Source organism: Lycium ferocissimum, unplaced genomic scaffold, assembly GCF_029784015.1.
Source record: "Lycium ferocissimum isolate CSIRO_LF1 unplaced genomic scaffold, AGI_CSIRO_Lferr_CH_V1 ctg7875, whole genome shotgun sequence".
Taxonomy (NCBI): Eukaryota; Viridiplantae; Streptophyta; class Magnoliopsida; order Solanales; family Solanaceae; genus Lycium; species Lycium ferocissimum.
Window position 1 is genome coordinate 3,401 of NW_026726982.1, and position 22,498 is coordinate 25,898.

The following is a 22,498-nucleotide window of genomic DNA, read 5'->3' on the forward strand; positions in this document are numbered from 1 at the left end:
TAAAGTGAAGTGTGCTTTTCATCATTATCTTCCCATCGTCTGCTAGTTTGGCCTTCGTCATCTCCCCCATTCGAATCAAAAGGATACAGATAATCCAGCAACTCCTGGTTTACTGACAGACATGATAGAGGCTAGAGTAATCAGTAACACTCACCGGGTTAGCTGGTCTGACGTAGTGCTCTACCATAGGAGCAGCTGGTATGGCCTCGGGAATCTCCTCTCACGGTGTCCCATACGAACCCTCGTTCCCAGTGCAGGGACCTTGTCTCCGACAGATCCTCCCTCTCCGAAAGTCGAAACTCTGGATAATCGTCATTTGGGTCCTCGGAGGATCGTCTCAATGGAATAGCGGAGGTCCCTGCTCGGTCTCGGAGCACGTGGTCTCGAATCTACACTCGAGGGCTTTCTTAGCACCCCCATTGTCCGAGGTTGATCTCTTCATCTTTCGTCGATTTGCACTTACCTACAGAAAAAGGGGTCAGAAGCGATCTTTCCTAGGCTCTGGCTCTATCGCACGATCTAAGTTTGAAAGAAAGGTCAATGATTCCTAAATTCCCTACGACCTCTACGTTTATAAGTGTGGCCGTTTCACACCCATAAACGAGGACTACACCGTACACGGTCTGCCGTAGACAATCCCTAGGACGAACTGCTTTGATACCACTTTTGTCACGACCCAAACCGATGAGCCGCGATGACTACCCGACCACTACTGATCAAGCACCCCTAAACTCACTCCTACTTTGTACTAAACAACTTGGTGGCCCACTTTGACTGATATTCCATTGGTACCGTTCGTGGTAGTATTTATACGATAGATCTTATCTCAAAATTCGACGAAACATGCATATGGATATGTATATGTAAGCATACTAGCAGAGGATGACAACGCAGACCAACTTGGTCACCGTATGTACTGTTCACAAAATTAAGGGACAACTGAAAGCACATGACGACCCATTATATATACACTGTCTACAGACCTCTATGGAATATAGACTACCAAAAGGACAGGACAAGGCCCTGCCATATCCATATATGTACATGTCAAAAGGCATACCAAAGGGCTGAAGCTCCAGTCCAAATGGAGCTCTGCGTTGAAGGCGGGGAAGAAGTCCCTGCAGTGCCGGCTCGCTCGAGTCTAACAAGTCGAGTCTTATGTCGGTCATATAGAACGCCAACACATAGAAAAAGAGGTTGAAGAAACCGAGTCCATGACTTGACATCGGTAGAATGCTACCTCCAATTCCGTATGTTCGATAGAGCCAAAGATTCCCCCACTGATCGGAAAGTCGCCGATTACCCCCCGAACCGTACAAGATAGTTACCACCTATCATACGGTTTCTAACTTTCACTTCTTTTTTACGGGTCGTTCCGCTCCGTCGATCGATGGTAGTATAAGAGATACGTAACCCCGAAATTTTGTACATAATGGTTCTGCTTCCTACCCATAGTTAGCATGTATCTCCCCCGATCATACTTTAGTATCACATCGTAGACCCCCACCCCAACGCTATCTTCCTTATCGGTGAACCGGAACATAGTGCATAGGTACTCTTCGATCTGACGGGGACGAGACGACGTGACATACTACGATCACGCGAAGTCTTGTCCTTCGTCTCGGCAATATGGAACCTCTCAACAGCTCCCCGTTCTTTTATGGGGTCCTATCGGGATAGGTAGGCCCAAGCCTTTTCCCTCCCCCCTCCCTCCATAAGACCCTCTTTCTCTTTCCCTCTCGGGAAAGAAGATAAGAAAGGATTCATTTTTTTCTTTCATGTGAACGGCCCTATCTTGTATCGAAAGGTTTTTCGTGCTATACACCACGTTGAGAAAGACCAACCTCCTATGTACCGTACTCTTTTTGTACCTCGAAAGGGGGTCATATCAATATGATGCTACGGACGGCTGTCCGAAGTGCAAGGGTAAACTCGGACTCGGATAGGATAGGATTGTGCGCGCCGGGCCCGCCGGGTCATATTTTGGCCGAGTTCGTACCTCCGTCCCCTATGTTAGGCGGCCGTAATATTTTGTTACGTTCTACCGCTGTTACGCCGAGAATAAAAGGTTCCACACGAGCTCCCGTTACGCGGCGTGGTGGCGGGACCGCTAGGGGAGTGGCTCGGGTATAGATAGGGTGAAATGCGAGAGGTCATGCAAATACATAGGCCCCCTTCCCTTTCTTTTGGATGAATGGGGTGGTTTAGAAAGGCGCTTTTCGATCTACGGTCCCTCGGAGCGAAGGGTTAGGCGAGGTAGTATGGGTCCTCCGACTTCCGGCTATGTCTTTGTGCGGCTCCCGCGAAGCGAATGAAGGAAGCTCTTCGAGCTTCGGGTGAGCTTTACGCTTACTCTCGGCCTCTTTGATTGGTAGGCGGGCGGGCTAAGCCCCCTACAACGAGATTCAATTCATAAGGCGCATTTTTTGTTGTCGTGAGGCTTTGGTTAGGCCGACTACTATAGGCTAGCTACTTCTAGCTTCTATCTTGGCCCTTCCACTTTGGTGTAGTTTTCGTTTGTGATGTATCGAATGAACATATCAAACAAAGGCGGCGATATAAGCCCTCTCTCGGCACGGGAAAAGCGACGAACTCTAGAAGCTACGGCTTTGTTCACCTTTGGACACGAACACTATTCCGTTCTCGGCGGAAACCCGCCTTAGAGATTGAACGGCAATAAGATAAGTCAACGTTCAATCTAAGACGGCGGCGCTGATAGCTTGTAAGGAACGGCCCATTATGAAACCAACCGAAAGCAGCCTTTGGTACTTAAGTAGTTAAGGTTTGGAACCCTTGCAACTATGATAGAAAGCCGTTTGCTTGTTGCCAAACCCTTCGCCTTTCTTTTGAATCAAAGTAGGTCGCGGCCGTTGTATTTTAGTCGGTCGGGGGAAGCGGTAGGTTCGTGCTCCCGCTTCTCTCGCGCTTGCTTGCGTGAAGGCTTAGAGCGCACTTTTCGCTAGGTCCAAAGCTTCCCAAAAGATCGATCCAACAAATCCCGCATTGAGCGTAGGCGATATGCGGCTACGGCTAGCCGATCATATCATTCCAACAAAAAATCTATATGTATAGAGAGATCCCCTAGATATACGGATAGAATAGATGTTCATGGATAGACGGACATTCCATTGATTCTTCGTTTTGGCCGAAAAAGCTCGTCGATCCAAATGAATCATTCTTCGGTCTCTCTCTCTTCGCTCCCCATCCGAAACCGACCCACGGCACGGCGCCCGTTCGCTTCGCGCGGGGAAGGCAACGAAGTTCGGTTCATGAGACCGCGGCGCGGCGGAGTGGGCGTACCGCGACACTTCCTTACCTTAGCCGGATCTCGGTGCCACCTAAACGGTAGGTAGGCGGCGGATGTGTGACGTTTGGAGTTGTCGTTCGTGCACTGTCCCCAATGGAAGAATGAGTGATCTGTTCCCTCGCGGATCATGGCCTTACCACTCGGTCCCCGATGGCCGGCGGGGGATTCGGTATAACAGCTCGGGTTCGTTTGCGCTCGCGCGTTCCGCCGGACTGGACACATGTGGGCGTAGGAAAGTATGGTTCGAAAGTGACTTCGGTTCGCCGGTTCGAGCTCAACTCCTCGCTTTACGTTAGCGGACCTACGGTCGGGCCGGGGCTCTGCGCTCTTTCTTTGTGTGGGGACGATGGGGAGAGAAGGGAATGCGTCGAGGCGGCGAACAAGACAACTACATTTTGGCTTTTCCTCCATGAGATGAGCCCGGTGCATTGGACCGATGGATAAGAGAACCGAGCCGGCCTAAAAAGCGCTTGGGCGCTCTACGTACGATGTAGACTCCATCGGATACATATCGATTTCTTTCGATGGATCAAGAATAGAGAGTTGTCTCATCAATAGATAGAAATAGGAGATTTCCCCTTATTCTTGAGAGATCTCCCTCTCTATCTCTTTCGATCTGTCGAACGAGATCGGGCTATCTATCAATCGATTTGAAAATAGCATGCTCATCTCGCTTTTCGTTCATTTTCGCCACGAAAACATAGCCGCCATAATAAGAAGCGGCGAAGCAGCTAGAAGTACTCGCTTCATGCCCTTGAATTATTATTCACGAATGAATTGGGAAAGCCAACGGAAAGATTCGATTCGACTTCGAGCCGGTCTTTCTTGTTGCCGCGCGTAGGCCGTCCCCACCCCGTCCGGGCGCTAAGGGCTTTTTGTTTTGGAACGGACGGCGGTGTTTTGCGACGCCTCGAATCAAGCTTTTATTGCGACATGCTATGCTTTCTCCCCCATTGCTAGTAGGTTGATGGGTCGCGCGCCCGCACACATGTTTTGGCCTTGTGTGTCCATAACTCAAAATAGGTGACCTAACGGCCGCCGCCCGACTAAACATACCAATAGTCACCAGAGATTCATATGAGCCATCGAGGAGTAAGCAATGATCTTCTTAAGATCGATCCGCCTTAAAGTGGTCGAGGAAGTATATATTATAGCAATCGCGCTTAAAGTATAAATGAAAGGAGTGGAACAAAGTGTCGCTTCGGGAAACATGGGTATTGAAAATCTTAAAAACCCGTAGGTTCCCAATTTTAAAGCAATTCCTGCCAAGATGACGGATCCTCGCCGTAGGTGCCTCTACATGAGCTTCGGGTAACCAAATATGAACCGGTACCATAGGCACTTTGACGGCGAAAAGAGGCGAAAGAAGCAATCCATAGAAAGATTTGGCGCCGCTCACTAAATTCGTAGTTAATGAGATTTGTAAATCGGTTGTTCCTATTTGGAGAAGAATCAAGAATAGCTAATAGCATAAAAAGCATCCAAGTAAAGTATAAAGGAACAATGATATGCTACCTTGATCTTTCTTTGTCTCGAACCCCATTACCCTATAATAATGGTAGAGTCGGGGGTGGCCCAAAGCGGAATTGACCGGTGGTGCTTGGTCGAAGCTCCGTAGGTAGCCACTCCTTCTCGCAGAACCGTACGTGAGACTTCCGCCTCATACCGGCTCCGTCCCGAGCTTCCGTCGTCGGCCTTGGCATTAAACCACTATCTATGCATGTATTTTCAGCCGGGATCGACGAATCTTTGCTTCTCGGGTGGTGTCGAACAATGGTGCTTGCGTTGCGGGAGATGCCCGCCGTAGGGCCGCCGTTTCCCGCCCGAAAGAACCGCTCACTAGCTAGCCGGACTAGTGGGGGGCCTATCGGAGACATACCGAAAACCATGCCTTTCGAACCGAACGCAATGCTCGTCTTCCAAATCAAAAAAAAAGGGCTCGTTGGGAAGAAAGATTACGTGCGGCACGTAGAGCACATGTAAGGCACGGTCGGGTTGCTCGCGCGGCGGATCTCTCTCTATCTATAGATAGAGAGAGAGGTGTGAAAGTAATAGCCTTATGTTATGGCCGCCCCGACTTACGCCTTTACGCTACTACTATTGTGATGACGAGCGGTTCAAATTGGTTGAATCTTTCTCAATCATCCTGGCCGGAACTTGTATGCGGCTCTTGTACGGAGCATAAGGTTTGGAACTCTTTTCTTATCTGAATCTTAAGGACGAGGACCCTACCCTATTCTCGAACCCTCCGCCGAGGCTCTACCCCCCGCCCGCATTTCCTTGTGTTTTGAAGAGGAAAAAAAAATCTCTCTACTACGCCAACGATCTTTCTTCTAATTGCTCCGAACGGGTCGATCCTCCCATCCCCTTTGTTTTAGCAACTTATCTAAGGTCTCCTCGCGAGCTCCCGGCGACGACGGAAACAACCCGTCTGCCGTGGCGGGGGCGGCTTTTTTCTTTCACAATAAGACCTGGATGATTATCCCTACCTTCGGTAGCTTACGAGTTTACGTCCATCCCTGGTCGGATGTACGGTTTCCTTTCGATTTCTCCCTTGTAGCCGTTACCGAATTCGCGCAGTGTGTCCACACCCCCCAAACTTACTTGACGAGGAATCCTTTCTCGCGAACAAACACAACCCCTACACACACCTAGGAGCACCCCTTCCCGCATATCCATACAAGACCGAGTAGGCGGGTCGAGGTCCTACGAGGTACCCACTACTCGGAGTACCCTCCCAAAAGGAAAAAGATGTGTACGTCGGAGGTTCGGTTCTTCTTAGTTGGGTTGGGCGGGTTCGACGAAATGCTATGCTTACACACAAGACTACCCCTCTTCCGAAAGCTTCGCGGGGACTACTTTAGACGACGGACGACCGCCTGCAGGGTTTCTTGCACAAGGCCCCCGCAGAGGAAAGGCTTTATCCCGCCGAATAGAAGATACTCGGCTCCGCACAACATAGGGATTAGCACACTTTCGGGAAGAACATAGAATAGTAGAAGATCCAAAGATGCGTACACGGCGATCATTAGAAATTCACGAATTAGAAATGTCGAATATACTCTTTCCCATAACTTCTCATACCGGACCAACCCACTAAAATGCAAATAGGATCGTAAATGTGGTCAATATCACGAAGAATAAAGAGATACCGTCTATACCCAAATAAAAATTGATGTTTTCATAAGGAAGCCATCGAAGGCTTTCCACAAATTGAGATTTGGCCGTAGAAGGATCGAATTGTATCCGAAGTGGCCATATTGGCCACTTCGGATTGTATCAGTATGAGTAATGTACCGAATATTTAAGGCATGATAATAATATAGTAAGAGATACCGAACATGAAAAATAACATAATGAGAAATATAGAGCATAACATGAGGTAAGGAAATAACTTGTACATATGATTGCCTCTTAAGGCAGATACCATGCTTAACTTTAAAGAAAACATTTCTCATATACATATATGTAGCATAATCATTAGCCCGCGTATGGGGTAACCATCTCACGCCTCCCACTAGTGGTGTCTGCCCGTGCCGAGACACGGTGAAATCATACATAACCTAAGCATGCGTGAGAGCCCAATCAAAGCTACGACTCTATTGGAGTGACGTAAGGTCGGTAAGCTCGGATTACATTATGAAATAATCATCATCGTCATATCTCACCTCGAAGGAACGAATAACATGAGATGAGATCATCATCAATGAATAAAATTGAGAAAATCAAGAAATAGCTCAACATTCTTATATTCACATTGAAGTCATAAGCTTGGGACTTTTAAACACGAAATCATCATCATCATCATAGAAATATTCTCATCTTTGACATCATCGTTGTCATTGTAAAAACATGTCCATCGTTGTTGTCATAAGAGCTTACAGAATCATAAATCTCTGATTTGGAAGATACGGACATTTTGCAAAGCATTTAGGATTATCAGGAAAGGAGTCATGCCTTTGAATCATGAACTTCTAACATGGGGAAGTAAGGAGGTTATGAAAATATGTAGGGAATTATAACATAGGGATTTCTAGAAATAGGATCATCGTCATCATAAAACATACTTATCTTTAGCATCATAAGAACTCTATGAATCATGAATCTCTAGCTTTTGAGAATAAGAACATTCTTGGAAAACATTTATGGATTCGCAGAAAGGGATCAAGGGACATTTGGAAAACATCTATTGGATTCATAAGAAAGGAATCATGCCTTTAGAAGAAAGGGACTGGCCTTAACATACCTGAAAATTCACGTCTCGGCTCTACCACCTATTTTCGGTCTCGCAATCTACATATAAGACCGTTCATGCTATAATTAGGTCCATTGTTATATACTTATCCTAGGCCTTCAAATAATTCTTTCTAGAATCTACCAAAATTTCGGCAGCATCTCCTCTGTTTATATGCCTAGCCCAAAATCATAATTCAGCAACCAACAACAATAACATCAATACCATCATTAACAACATCACTTTCAATACCAACATGTGCCATAAAACAACCCACATGTTATTTTCCAACTTCCATAACTAACCAACTTACTATACAATTATTTAACGACTTTGTCTCCGAGAATAAATCGGTATTAACGTAAATAGAAAGAGATTCTACCTTATTCTTGTTAAAATAGCAATATCCTCGATATCCACTTGAATCCACGCTAAAATCCACTGCAAAACAATACTAGAATCACAACCATGCGTTATCCGGGCCTTGATTAATGCTTCACCACTTGAAAATCACTCAACCCCTCAACTTTTTTTTTATGAAGAAATTGCCCTTTATAGTGCTGAGCTCCCAATCTGATTTTTGGTGGAAAAAAATGGGGTTTTTCCCCTTTTATAAGGTTCAAATTCGAGTCGGGTCACTGTAGCAATTTGAGCAACGATCTCGTTCCGTAGCACGCGTTTCTGCTTTGTCAGCCGAACTTGTAACGTCTATAATTCTCTACTCCGATGTCCTATCGACGAGCGGTTTGTTGCATTGGAAACTAGACTCGATGAATATCATTTTAGACTTTTGAAACACCTTAAAACACTTCATATACTAAGAGATATTCTTCCCTCAAGTTGAACCAAAATTTTCACACGAAACTTTACCCATCCTTTCTCCAAAGTCGTACTACTCCATTTCTTCGACTCAATTCCTTATAAAACCTTCCGGTATACCTTATATACATCCTTCACTTATTAAATATACTTAATAATGCTTTCTTATATTCCAAAGTGGTTTTACTTAACCATAACTCAACGTACTTATGTTTCAAATTTGATAAGTGCTTCTTCGAAGATACGGGGTGTAACATCTTGGCATGAAAATCGAGGAAAAACAGAGACTATGTCGGATTTGGACCTCATTTAGGATACCTTCTCTCTTGGAAGCTTTGGGATGAATGGATTCTTGGTTGTTTCTCAAGATTGTTCCTATGGGTAAGGTCTAAATCTCATGCTTAATAGTTTTCATTAATTAATCAATCATTTTGGTTTTGTAAAACCCTTCCTCTTCCAAAAATCTCTATGCAAAACCTAGGGTTCTTCAACCCAAAATTGGGGTTTTTCATGAAAGAGTTCTAAAAACGAATTGGCTTCCTAGATTGTGAATAAATGATGTTAATATTGCTATTTATGCTAGATAATGATATATCTAGGCTTGTTAACCAATAATCTTCCATTCTAGAGTTGAAATTCTTGAATCAAAGTTAGGGTTCTTAGACCCAAATTTGGGGATTTTCTTAACAATGATGATTTTAAGAATTAATTGAGTATTCCTATGATTTAAGTAATGGGTTTTTCCTTTTGGTATTGAATTTGGTATTTTGGTCATAAAATTCCCGTTTTGCCCTTGAGACCCATTTTTCCTAAATTAAGAGTTGGAATTTGACCCGAATAGAAAGTAGTCAATATGGGTATCATTATTCACATGTTTCTTACATAGAATTCACATGTGATAGATTTTTGTTATTTGGAGAAGCTTCGAAAGACAAGGTAACGTGTGGGTTCATGGTACTTGTTCACGCTGAGTAGGTTATGGCTTCCCTTTCGGTAGACTCCGATTAGTTTCAAATATTCATGTATTAGAAGGAATGGAGAATGCATGTATAGGAATTGGAGATTTGGGATGGAATATTAAGATGGTATTGTTGTGTGAATTGTGTGTTCGGGCTTGTGGTCTGTAAATTCCTTAGGTTGTTTGATGTGGTTTTTCGTTAATATCGGTGGATATATGTGACTTGAAAGTAGCGGGTGAACCCTATTTTTGTGTCTAATGATGAGAAATTCCCGTAATATGTGATTATTGGGTTATGTCATTACTAGTGAATCTAGTGGATAAATGGGAGGATAAAATACACCCACGATTGTGATTAAGTTCTAAAAAGAGTTGTGATGAATGATTGTAAGTGTAAGGTGAAATTTCTTATTCTAAACTAATAGGCTGATTTAAGGAAGTGGCAATAATGTAAATTTACCTGTTGTGTGTTGGGACTAGCTACCCTGTTGTGTTGTGCTTGATAATTCTATTGTGTGGGCTCGATGCCGTGAGTTGTTGATAGAGATTAGACCTCACTATCCATCTTGATATTGATATATTGTTGACATACCTACGGTTGGTATTGTGATTAGATATATTGTTGGCATACCCACCATTGGTATTATGATATGATACATTATTGGCGTATCTCTTTGTTGGTACTTGATTTATATATGTTGGCATACCCACTGTTGGTATTGCGATGTGATGCATTGTTGGCGTACCACGTTGAGGTACTTGTGATATTGACCTTGCTTGTTGATGATTGACATATACATTGCACGCATTCTCTCATAATTATCATGTATGGCCGATATCCGGTGATGATCCGGTATCGTTGATTGAGCGAAACTGATTTTTGATAAACTCTTTTACTTGAGTGATTGTGAAACAGGCCGATGTCCAGTGATTCATTCCAGAATCGTTGTTTATATGAAACTGACACTTGATAAACTCTTTTACTTGAGTGATTGTGAGGAGGCCGATGTCCGAGGTTCAATTCTAGAATCGTTGATTTACGAAACTGATATTTGACAACTCTTTTGAGTTCTTTTGTGAGGTGATGTTCGATGGTTATATTCGGGCATCGTTGTTGCGTGGCCGATTCCGATGTTATTCAGGGATTGATTGTAGTGCATGGGCTTCGCGAGTCCCCCAGAGTGCTGCCAGTGAGACCCCCCCTGTGAGCAAGTAGCCAGGGTCCCGTCTATCTATTTGGAAAAGACCCGGGATCGGTGACACTTAGACTTCGCGAGTCATACTTTTGGGTTGTCTTTGTCGAGACGTCGATATTTTCGTCCGGAGTGCATGTGTACACCTCATTTGCATGGCATGGCATGACGTTCATACATCTTGCATTGCATTGCATTGATACATCTTGCATTGCATTGCATTATGACTTGTTTGAGATGATTTGGTGTTTACTTGTGATGATTGGGTTACTATTGATTTATTCAGACTTGGCACATTTGGGATTAGATGCTTTACTTAGGGAATGACGTGTACTTGGATCTGGATTTATTGATTGAACTTGTTGAGTATACTGATTGTCCGTAAGATTAGTTATATGTTTGGTCTCTATGTGATGTAGGATAACGAGTGTCTTGATGATGAGTTGACTACTAGACTGAAACGATCGATTTAATGATATGTGAGTTTCGATATCGTTGTGAGCTTGACTGGTGAATTATTAGAGTGAAATTAATGTTTAAGGGTATTGATTTACAGTGTGTAGTAGATCGCCGTATGATTTGATTGGGTTGTTATCATGTTTATCAGTGAATTCTTTTACTGATATGTGTTACTAACCATTGTCGCCCTATGATACTTACTCAATACGTGTGGTTGTACTGATATTGCACTTGCTATCCCCTTTTTGGGGTGTAGATTTGTTTCAGGTGATTGATCGAAGCATATGTGGAAATACGCGGTGCCTATCTGGAAGACCTCCTCCCATTTCTTTTTGGGATGGAGATTGAGTCTAAGAATATAGTGGTAATTCTGAAATCATTAGTCGCTCTTGTACTAGTCTAGACCAGGTCATGGGAAGTTGGATCGAGTCTGTATTTGTTACATCGTTGTAATTATATTAAATCTTGAATTTATTGCATATATTATGAAGTTTTCGCTGAATTTCTAAGTATCTATTGATTTAATTGAATCGCCTTTAATTAATTGATGTATAATCAATGAGAGGGTTCGCCGACCGAGGTGGGAAAGGTAGGTGCCCGCGCGACCCCGAAATGGGTTGTGACAGGACGACTTGTTCGTCGAGGTTGAGATTGACAAACTGATTATCAATTAATTAGTTACTCCCACTCGGACCAACAATATTAAATGAATTCTCTTTTGATGGTATATTACTGTGATAGGAACATATCCATTATCACCAACTAATCCACCCAAATCCATTCAAGTATATACAGCGGAAGCAATTCGGTCCGTAGTTTCATAAAGAGATAAGTCATGACCTATCTCAACCTACTTAGAAAAATAATCCATCACGTGATTCAATTTCAGTTACAATATATATTGTAGATGTTCATTTATGAACATACTACATTTCGGATTGTGAAGAGTGTCATGAATAAATACAATTCCTTCCCTTTGGAAGTAATATTCCTCGGCTGTCATCTATCCGTAACTTAAATGGAGTAAAAGTAACTAACTTTGAAGGATTGGATCACATATGTTAGATTAGATTAATCGCAATGCAACACGGCGCTTTAACTTTTCCAAATGGTTTTTTATTTATTTTCTAGCTAGACAGTATTAATGCGTAGACAAATCTACTTTATCCGTAACACCAAGTAAACATTGCTTGGCTAAACCATCCATTTGTTGTTAACCACTAAGGTCAAGTCTAGCATGCAATATATTTGCTTCAACACTTGACGCAAATAAGCACAAATAAATACTCTTACTAGAATTAGAAATAATATCCAATATACTAAAACCATCATAGGAATTACCAACACCATATCTCATATGTGCCAAAATACAAATAAGATACATTATGAGGTTTCATAAACCCATCTAAAGCCTGAAGAGCCTTCTGCTCTTCGAGGACATACTAGATATTATATCACCGTTTAGCTTTTTACTCATGTTAAGCTAAGAGAACAAAGTATAAACTATTTGAGACATCTATGTACATTTTTTGGAGCCTAAAATGCATATACATACTAATCCTTATAATAATTAACTATATTGAAATTTATTTCACATTAGATTCGGAATCAAAAGTTCACTATGTTCCCAATCATCATCCAAATTGTAATGTTCAATGAATCTAACATAATCAATTATCTGAGGAACATTTGTCTTAAATTACCGAAATTTATGATCAATTAAGTAGAGATTCTATAACAGATATAGAAAAGCTCAACAAGAATAGTGATATATAACATCCAACATTTAATTCTTGCAGGTACACATACTTAAAAGAATATAATGTCACAATCACAACTACGCAAATTAAACACACCATGATTTTCTATAACACGTATGTGGAACAAATTAGCAACTCATCACAACTATACACACATGTATATAAAGTGCGCCATAGCTTTACTAAGCATGGCATTGTACAATATTGATAACATTCTCTCAAGAAAAATTAACATCAATGTACTGGCGGCAGCTAGGGTTTAGGTTGCTAGGGTTTTAGGAGAGACCTAGTCTGATACCATGTAGGAGAATATTTTTCCTGTCTGTTTTTCATTCATTTCATAGGTTAATATACATCATGTACATCATAATTGTAGGCTACAAATTAGAAACTAATTTGACTAATGGATTCTACCATATTGGATCCTAAAATAGAAGATTACAAAATATATGGGAGACTAAATATGTACAAACTGAGTGCGAATGAAAATTCGGAAAGCCAAGAAACAATTATAAACTTGGGACTTTGTTTTGATGGGAAAAGTCCAAAGAAAATTAGTGTAATTGTCAAGAAATAAAACATAATATCTGTGACCAGAAGAGCTAAGAACAGGTGAAGTCCATAAATCACTGTGAACAATGTCAAAGGGCATAGTAGTAGTTGAAGGAGAGTCATAAAAAGGCAATTTAATTAATTTCCTAGAGGGCAAAGAATGAAAACATTGTTTCGAGCCTTATTACATTCAATCAAATTACTACTACGTAAAGAACTTAGAATAATATCCCCCGGATGACCTAAACGAGAGTGCCAATAAGAGGAGGAGGGACACTAAAAAGAAGGTGTGGAAGACGAGATGGCTTGAAATTATTTGAAGAATGGATAAAGATCACTCGAACTCTCACATCTCAGTTTGGTCCCCGTCCGGAAATCCTTCACGTAAAAGCCAAAAGGATCAAATTCCGCAGAAACCATATTATCGATAGTAAATTTACGAACGGAAATAAGGTTTTTGATGAGTTTTGTGTACGTAAAACATTTTTTCATGGTTGGGAGGATTTACTCGAAAAGGGAAGTATGACCATAACCACGAATAGGAATCATGTTACCATTACCAACAACTATGCTATTATTTTTGCTCAACCGATAGTAAGATGAGAGAGTACCTTGAGGTCGGGTCGCGCGAGATGCGTTCCGTGTCCATGTACCAATTGTTGTCGTGTGACGGATTTAACGACATTATATGCATAGCTTGATCAATATCCGTGGGCGCATATCCACCATGTAAAGACGGGGCTGCTGAATAGAATGACTGAGGAGGACGAGCACTGAGAATACCCATCGGGGACCGAGCGGGCCGTGGATCGTCGCCGGCGCCGCGAGGTCGCTAACCCAGGTGCGGGTAGGGGCACGGTGGGGGACCACCGCCGAGGCCTCGAAAAGCGCCCCGCAAGGGCAGAACCATGACCGGGCAAAGAACCCCTTGGTTCGGCGATGCTGCGGGCAGATTGCCCTGGGCAGTGTGCCGGCTGCCCCCGCCGCTGCTCTGCCCGTTTCCTGCGCCACCGCGGTGGCTGTTGCGGTTTCCGCCGCCACGACCGCGGTTGTTCTTCTTTCCGCGATTGTGAGAATTTCCTCGATTATTAGAACCATTCTCAGAATTTCGGAATCGCCCATTACTAGAAAAATTATGAGGATTAACATCAGAGAAACGAGCGGCATTAGACCTCGAGTCGTGGATGGTGTCCTCGCCATGGCTGCCTTCCTCAAGTTCGAGCATCGACTGAACAACGTCAAAAGATGGGAGAGGAGTACGGTGCTGTGCCGTCGTTCGAAAGGTTTTATATTCCTCCGATAATCCACACAGAAAACGAAGCACAAGTCGTTCGCTTTCGAAACTCGCGGGCCGACGTTTGCGAGATTATCTCGCAAGGACCTTAAACTCCGGTGCAGTATGCTTTCACATTCGGAAAGTCCACCAATTTGGTGTTGGTGAATTTTGCATCAAGAGCAAGAGCCCTAGCCGATTTGTTGTCCTGAAATAGATGAACAAGACGATTCCATGCCTACTGCATAGTGTCCTTCGATGAATGATCGTGTTGAAGATCATTAGATATGGTACCATATATCCATTGATGAACAATGTCATCTAGCCATTCCCATAGAGCTTTCGTAGAAAGTTTCTCGAGTTGCCGTTGCCGGTGGTGGCACCCGGGGGAGGCGGAGGTAGTATATGGTCGATCACCAAGTTTGCCTCAAGAATGGAGCTTCAAGAAAGGTAGCCACTGTTGTATTGGCTGCCTTCATAGTCAAGAACAATAAGAATGCATGATTTGATATTGGTATTCGTAGTCGCAGGGTGCAACTTGTAGGTGTCGGCCCCATGGAGAAAGGGAGCGAGGAAGAGCCGGAGAAGGAAGGCAAGAAAGTGGCAGTGCGTTTAGGGTTTAGGTTGTGGTTTTAGGAGAGACCTAGTACGATACCATGTGTGAGAATATTTTCCCGTTTTTCATTCATTCCATAGGTTAATTGTTATATCCCGTATTTTGTACAATGGGATATTCCGAGTAAATTGCGGAAAGTTAAGGACAAGGTTATATTTTTTCGGTTTTGTTAAGAATGCATAAGTTGCATATTCATCCTTTTATTGGTATGGAGTACTAAGGGTAAAATTGGAACAAGGAAAATTAAGGGCAAACTTGGAATTGGGAAATTTTATTTCATGACTTCTTGAAGAAGCCATGGTGGCCGTGTGGATATGAGTAGGCCCCACCCTTGGTTGGCCAATATTTTCATGCCATGAAATGGCACATGTGTACATTACATATTTGTAGGGGCCAAGTATATATATATGTGTGTGTATAAGTCATGAAGCAAGACAAATTATCATCTCCACCTTAAGAAAATTCTAGAAAATTGGAGAAAAAAAAGGGGGGAGCATGACCGGCCATGTGCATATATTTATATATATATATATATAAGTGATGCCAACATAAGACACAACTCATCATTTTAAACCTTAGAAAATTCAAGAAAGATGGAGAAAAAGAGAGGAGAGGGAGTTCGGCCAAGGTTGGCCGAACATGGTCCATGGCAAATCATGATCAACAAATTATTTTCTCCTAGTTTCCCTATTAATTGGAAGGCCCTCTATAACGTGGAGTGGTTGTGGGAAGTAAACCATTCGTTCTTGCAAATGTAGTCCTAGCCGTGGGAAAAGTTAGGTGGGAAGAGGTAAGATTTAATCCTTATTTCATAGGGTGCATGGTTTGTGCATGCAAGGGTGGAGATGAATGAAGTTCATGAAATTATGGCGTGTTGTGTGTGGCCGTGTGTATGTGATGTTATAGGAGTAAAGAACTAATTTATTTAGCATGTTTTGGATTGTTGTATTATGGATAGTTGTGCGTGTGATAGGGTATTGAAATGGATGAAATTCATAAAGTTATGTGTGTTGGTATTGTGTCCGAATGGGGGCTATTTTGTGTGGGAGTAACGAACTAAGTTTACTTAATATTTTGCTTGTTGTAGTCGTGAATTCTATGGCAAGAATAAAGGTTTAATGATTCAAGTTGGAGTCGTAATTGTTGTGGGCTGATTTAGAACATAATGTGATTTCAATATAGTTTCTTGTATTGATGAAAATGATGTTGCTAACGTATGGAATTGTTGATATAGTTTGTGAAGTTGGAAGAAAGAAATGTATTGTTGTTGTCCCTATGGAAATTGGTGGTTTCGGGTTCTATGGTATGTTGGATGGTTTGTGTCGAATATTGTGCGGATTGTTTGGAATGATCTTAAATCTTGTTTGAATGTTCTTGGGTTAGTCTCCGAATATGTGAGCGTCGATGTTAACTTGAATGCATGTAGTTGAATTGGATGTCAGTGGAATATCGTCGAATTGTATAGAAAGGAGTTACTAATGTTAGAATACGTTTTGAATCTATTGTTGATGTTGTTTACATGATTGTTGGTATTGTTGTTGAAGATTTGGCCGAGTTGAATTCTCGTGGTTGTTGGATTTATGAGAGAGAGATGTCTGCCCAAATTTCTCGTAAATAAGTGATGGCTTGGAATTGAGTTCGTCGGTGTTTTATGACTAATGGTTGATGCCTAATGATATTGTTGTAGATCTTGAGAAGCCGAGACGTAAGTTCGACAAGGGAAGCGGACGAGGTATGTAAAGTCTACTCCCTTCTTCTTTGGCATGTCTTAGACGAAGTAAAGATATGACACATGATATGTGCCTGGGTAACTCCATTCTTAGGTCCCGAGCATGTTTACGATTTGTGTTTGTTTCTTGATGTTGACATTCTTCATATGGTCGGACTATGGTCCTTAAGTCTTATGCGTGATTGAATTTCAAAGGTTGCAAAAAGAATTTTTTTGTTCTTAAAAGGTCCTATGTCTAAAAATGGCCGTAACTTTCATAAACGGAACCGGATGGCTTTGACATGTTCGGCAAATGATTTCATAACGTATAATGACTTTAACTTTCATGGGTGGGCCCGGATTGGTTTGACGTATATCCGCGGTCCCCGAGATTTTCCTTTTGTACAGTTCTAACGACTTTGTTTTGAAAGAATTTAACATGATTACTGTTTTGACTCTCGAGCGGCTACTACTTACTTTTTCATTGAGTCTGTGATGATGATTTATGTGCATATGGTTTCTCACTACTCTGCTCGTGCCAGCCTCAATATGTCTTTCACTGCGTCCCGGAGTTGTGACATGTATTCGTGCAATTCCATTGCATTATTCCACCGCGTCCCTCACTAGAGGGCGGGCACGTTATCCACCGCGTCCCTCACTAGAGGGCCGGGGCACGTTATATGATATGATGATATTGGGAGGCGGCCGTGGATGGCACGTGATGACTTCATTCACCGAATCCCTTACGTAGGTCGGGTACGTATATATATATATATATATATATATATATATATATATGTATATATGCATGCATACATGATGATGATATGATTTTATTTACCGCGTCCCTCATTAGAGGGCAGGGGCACGTTATATGTACACTTTATACACGTATATTACGATTTACTCACCGAGCCCCTCGCTGAGGGCCGGGACATATTTATATGTTTTTACGATATTGACATGCATGATATATGTTTTCAAAGTCAAGTCTTATGATTTTCTATACTCTTTACTTCAAGACGATCCCGCCATCGTATTTCATGCTTTACATGCTCGCACATATTCCCCGTCACCCCTTTCGGCGGGGGTTCGCGTTTTTCATGCCGCGCAGTACACCCAAACGAGTCGAAGATATTAGTGAAGATGTTCCAGCGGGATTGGCGAGCTCCATTTTCTCCGGAGTGCTGCCGAGTCAGCGTATTATGTTATGGTATCATGTTCCATGTTAGAGACTTTGCAGACAGTGTCATGTATGTAGTATGTCAGTGACGTAAGCGGCCCTGTAAGCCGATGTGTTATTATGTGATGTGTTACAAGTTTCATATGTATATAGATTTTATTTGGTTTGAGAAAGAACGAAGAGCATGTTTTTCTGAAAAGTTTACATTATGTTTCCATTTCACGACTTAAGGGCCCGGTATGATTATGAGTGTCACGAGCGTCAGCGGGTTCGCTCGGCCCTAGGTAAGGGTCGGGTGCCCATCACACCCTATCGGATTAAGGGTGTGACATTAATATACATCATGTACATCATAATTGCAGGCTACAAATTAGGAACTAATTTGACTAATGGATTCTACCATATTGGATCCTAAAATAGAAGATTACAAAATATATGGGCGACTAAATATGCACAAACTGAGTGCGAATGAAAATTCGGAATGCCAAGAAACAATTATAAACTTGGGACTTTGTTTTGATGGGAAAAGTCCAAAGAAAATTAGTGTAATTGTCAAGAAATAAAACATAATATCTGTGACCAGAAGAGCTAAGAACAGGTGAAGTCTATAAATCACTATGATTGCACAAACTGAGTGCGAATGAAAATTCGGAATGCCAAGAAACAATTATAAACTTGGGACTTTGTTTTGATGGGAAAAGTCCAAAGAAAATTAGTGTAATTGTCAAGAAATAAAACATAATATCTCGTGACCGTAAGAGCTAAGAACAGGTGAAGTCTATAAATCACTATGAACAATGTCAAAGGGCATAGTAGTAGTTGAAGGAGAGTCATAAAAAGGCAATTTAATTAATTTTCCCAGAGGGCAAGAATGACAAACATTGTTTTGAGCCTTATTACATTCAATCAAATTACTACTACGTAAAGAACTTAGAATAACATCCCACGGACGACCTAAACGGAGTGCCAAATGAGGAGAGATGACACTAAAAGCGAGATGGTGCGTGAAGACGAGATGGCTTGAAATTGTTGGAAGAATGGATAAAGATCACTCGAACTCTCACATCTCTGAGTTTGGTCCCCGTCCGGAAATACTTACGTAAAAGCCAAAAGGATCAAATTCAACAGAAACCATATTATCGATAGTAAATTTACGAACGAAAATAAGGTTTTTGATGAGTTTAGGTGCATGTAAAACATTTTTCAGGGTTAGGGAGGGATTTACTCGAAGGGAAGTATGACCATATCCACGAATAGGAATCATGTTACCATTACCAACAACAATGCTATTATTTTGGCTCAATTGATAGTAAGATGAGAGAGTACCTTGGGAGTTGGTCATGTGAGATGTGGCTCCGGTGTCCATGTACCAATTGTTATCGTCGGACGTATTTAACGACATTGTATGCATAGCTTGATCAATATTCGTGGGCGCATAGCCACCATGTGAAGACGGGGCTGCTGAATAGAATGACTGAGGAGGACGAGCACCGAGAATACCTTCTTTGGGGACCGAGCCGGCCATGACCGCCGCCGCGCCCGCGAGGCCGCCGCGCCCGGCGCGGGGTAGGGGCACGGTGGGGTGGCCCACGGCTGAGGCCCCTAAGCAGCCCAAGGGGGGTAGAACCATGAGGACCGGCGGCGGCCCCTTGGTCCGGCGATGCCGCGGGGTAGCTGCCCCGGCGGTGTGCCGCCCCTCGCCGTCGCTCTCCTCGCCTGCTTTCCTAGGCCACCGCGGTGGCTGTTGAGGTTTCCACCGCCACGACTGCGGTTGTTCTTCTTTCTGCGATTGCGAGAATTTCCTCGATTATTAGAACCATTCTCAGAATTGTTGGACTGCCCATTACTAGAAAAATTATGAGGATTAACATTGGGAAACGAGAGCGCATTAGACGGAGTCGTGGATGGTGTCCTCGCCATGGCTGTCTTCCTCAAGTTCGAGCATCGACCGAACAACGTCAAAAGATGGGAGAGGAGTACGGTGCTGTACCGTCGTTCGAAAGGTTTTATATTCCTCCGATAATCCACGCAGAAGACGAAGCACAAGTCGTTCGTCGGAAACTCTGTGGCCGACGTTTGCGAGATTATCTGCAAGGACCTTTAACCTGGGGCAGTATGCTTTCACATTCGAAAAGTCCACCAATTTGGTGTTGGTGAATTTTGCATCAAGAGCAAGAGCCCTAGCCGATTTGTTGTCCTGAAAGAGATACAAGACGATTCCATGCCTCATTTTGTGAAGTCCTCTTGATGAATGATCGTGTCGAGAAGATCATTCGATATGGTACCATATGTCCATTGACGAACAATGTCATTTAGCCGTTCCCATAGAGCTTTCGAGCAAGTTTCTCTGCCGTTCGTTGCCGGCGGAGGCACGGTGGGGGAGGCGAGGAGGTAGTATATGGTCGATCACCAAGTTTGCTCGGCAATGGAGCTTGAAGAGGGTAGCCCAAATTGTTGTATTGGCTGCCTTCATAGTCAAGAACAATAGGAATGCATGATTTGATATTGGTGACTGTAGTCGCAGGGTGCAACTTGGAGGTGTCAGCCATGGAGAAAGGGAGGAGGAAGAGCCGAAGAGAAGGAAGGCAAGAAAGTTGGCGGCGGCTAGGGTTTAGGTTGCTGTGTGGTTTTAGGAGAGACCTAGTCCGATACCATGTAGGAGAATATTTTCCCTATCTGTTTTTCATTCATTCCATAGGTTAATATACATCATGTACATCATAATTGTAGGCTACAAATTAGGAACTAATTTGACTAATGGATTCTACCATATTGGATCCTAAAATAGAAGATTACAAAATATATGGGAGACTAAATATGTACAGACTCTAACATATTGGATCCTAAAATAGAAGATTACAAAATATACGGGAGACTTAATATGTACAGACTTTAACAGCCACAAAAGTTGCCAGTGAACAAATAAAATTCTGCAGCAATGACAGATACCGTTCTGTTGTCCACGGCCAAAGCACAATGAGAGCATCATTGTCAAGGGCAACATCATTTTCTCCAATACACAAAAGTTAAGACGAAACGAAGATCGCGATACCCTGTTTGGCCAGGAACAACCATTGTTGTTGTGCGATCTTTCCCTTGGCATTTTCAATTTGCTAATGGAAGGAGCTCTTGACGCTTACAAAGGTCAAATCTCTTTTTTGGCTTCTTGGTTAATTTTCACTTGACTAAATGACAAAGCAACAATTTTTTCTTTTATAGATATATAGAAGACATAGATTTGTTCAGTAATATTCACGATTTTGGTAGACTGATCATAAGTTCTCATAGGAAACAATTTGCTCGATGGACTGCTCTAATGCGTCTCAAATTACTTCCAATGAGAAACAAGATAAAGAATTTATCTGGAGGATTATAGAAACCTCGAACTCAAGCAGGTAATATTCTTTTGTGTAATACTTTTTTTTTTTTTTAGAAAAATGAATTGATTCTACAACGTAGATTAAAAAACCATGTTTTATGTGTATTATGTTATCAATCAGTATTGCACAATTACTTTGTAACAGTAACTTTGTAAAAAATTCCAAAAAACAGTAAACTTTGTAAAATCAGAAAGTATAAATCAGAAGCTGGAAAATATCCAAACATTATCCGAAAAAATATTTTAAGGAAGAAAATCGAAGATTCAACACTGGAATGTGTTTAGGAAATTCTTCTCAAGTACCCGAGGTTAATGGAATTTATCTTGTGATAGAATGATCTTCTGAAATGTATCGGTACATAAAAATTAAGGAAATCACACTAGAATTTTATTTTGTAGAACTTTAATTTGAAGTTCGAAAATTTAAGGAAATTCTAAGGAATCAAACGAAGATATAGTACTATTTTACGAATGTTTGCAATAATCTTTAAATGAAAGAGTTGCATTACGGACTTCAACGAATTAGTTTGATAATTTAATTAATTAATTAATTAATTAATTAATTAAAAAAAATTGTCCCAAAAAGATTATCAATCAATGGATCATTTGACCAAATCAAAATCCAAATCCGAAGTCATAATGCGTCGACTTTAAAATGACGGCGCAAAGGGAAAAAAGCAACAAGAAGGAGTGCTTCTACTTTTAATAGGAGAACTTTTTTTACCAATGAGGGACAAATGCTCATTTCATAAAGTAAAAGGGGAATAACTATATATTTCCATTCAATCTATCAATTAAACCCAACAATCCCCCACATGAAGAGGAATTATAAGATAAATTATTTAAAGTGTGTAATTTACAAACATTAATTATAGATAAGTAGGTTTCCCTTTGAACTTTCCATAGTGAACATATGTCGGATATAAAAAGATTTGATATCTTTGAACCGTCGAGCTTTGGTGTATACCTAACATATGTTTAATCAATCCTTTACCGTCTATGGTTCTTAATTGGCCATGAACGCCTCCTGGTTTCATGAGTGTATAGAGAATGGGCT

General features: G+C 41.9%; 1 pseudogene; it reads right to left on the reverse strand.

Moving 5' to 3' along the window:
* Nucleotides 1-1,060: 1,060 nt before the first annotated feature.
* On the reverse strand, nucleotides 1,061-20,292 carry LOC132045762 (NADH-ubiquinone oxidoreductase chain 4-like; annotated as a pseudogene).
* Nucleotides 20,293-22,498: the final 2,206 nt, after the last annotated feature.